Consider the following 1,597-nt stretch of genomic DNA (forward strand, 5'->3'; position numbering starts at 1 on the left):
ATAATAAAATGAGCACAGAGGAGAAGCATTAAAAGGGGACACACATATGGAGCACTAAAACAGAGCACCGAGGATAACCCGTAAATGCAGCACAAATTTCACTGCACTCGCTGTCCCGTTTTATACAGTTCTTGGTCCCCACATTCCTCAGATGGAGGACGTCTCCGCCAAGGTTGGAGTGGCCTAAAACTTGTATTATCGCGCACAAACACGCATCACCGAACACAGGGACACGCCCTCGTCACGTGTCGAGCCAGGAAGAGAGGAGGATGCCCTCGGGTCCACGTCGGCGGTGGAGGGAGATGTTTTCTAACCGACTGAAAATCCCCATGCGGGGTTCACACCTGTTCTTTCGATGTCAGCCGACGCGCCGAACAAGACCGCACGGTCGGGTCAAACCTTGACAGCAGGAAGGAGTCGCTTCCTCATATGCCATGCCTGCGAAGATTAGCGGACGACGACCTCCAGCTCGCTGCCGTATACCCACGCTGAACGTCTTCTACCGGGAACGAGGCCACATTAGTTCCCTCAGCTTAGTCACGGGCATTTGGGAAAAATAGTTGCCGCTGGTTCGCTGCGGCGGTGCCTCCCCTTCGCTTACTTGGTTCCCGGAATCCACCTGGGCGACGCTCTCGGGTACTCGGGTCGCGAACGTGGGAGCGGTTCTTATCGCGTGGCTCGGAACCATCCGGAAGAAGATTAGTGTTGGTTTCCAACAGGAGAGCCTTAAGTTGCCGACGACGCGGCTAATAAAGACGGGCGGGCGCCCGAATGTAACACCACCGAGATGTCGAGATCAGCTGAGAGCTACTGCGTCCTTTCCTTTCCTCAAAAACCTTCCCTTTCCTGTCGTCTGTCTGTCTGTTGTTGCCAGGAAGAAAGAAAAGGAAAGTGCACAGGCCTGCTCGATGGCTCAAGACGAGCCACAATAGCTACCACGTGCAGATAGTAGGAGAGTAGAAAGATGGGATAGAAAGACAGGATAGTAAAGACGCGCTAAAGACAAGGCCGATCCCGGAGGTAGTGCAATACCGGGCCAACCGGTGGCGGGAGTGAAGCATCCTTCAAACTCTCCGCCACATTTTCAAAAATAAGTCCAATTAGGGCCCATAACAGATACTCTACGGGGTCCGGACATACACACACATATACACACATATATATACACCCTTTCCTCAAGACACATGCTTTCGCATTCCTCCACGTAAGCAGACTTAAGTGCCCTCAATTTTTTACAGGCTTCACGCTCTCACCGTGCGGCCTCCTTGCCCTTCTTTCAGGGCCTTACGCTTTTGTCGCGGTGCTTCGGCTGCTAGCTCAGGTTTCTAACGCGTCAGTTTCTGGCCTCTGGAGCGTCCCACAGCGTCTCCTGGTCGCGCACGATACTCACGCCGTTACCCGCATGTATTTGCCACCAAAGCGCCATCTCGCCCTTCATTTTGTAACGGCCGGGCTTGATGTTTTAGAGCCCTGCGACGGCTCGGACGCTTTGTTTATTCACTTTCCTCCTCTCTGCTTTTATGCCTCTGCTTGGTATCGCGTACAGAGATAATGTAGTAAAGAAAAATGCGCCTCAAGGAATCTACAGTGGTGAAAA

General features: G+C 52.8%; 1 pseudogene; it reads right to left on the reverse strand.

Annotated features, from left to right (window-relative positions):
* Positions 1-998: 998 nt before the first annotated feature.
* LOC144116804 (U2 spliceosomal RNA) lies at positions 999-1,138 on the reverse strand (annotated as a pseudogene).
* Between the last annotated feature and the right edge of the window lie 459 nt (positions 1,139-1,597).

Source organism: Amblyomma americanum, chromosome 1 (genome assembly GCF_052857255.1).
Source record: "Amblyomma americanum isolate KBUSLIRL-KWMA chromosome 1, ASM5285725v1, whole genome shotgun sequence".
In the NCBI taxonomy this organism is placed as follows: Eukaryota; Metazoa; Arthropoda; class Arachnida; order Ixodida; family Ixodidae; genus Amblyomma; species Amblyomma americanum.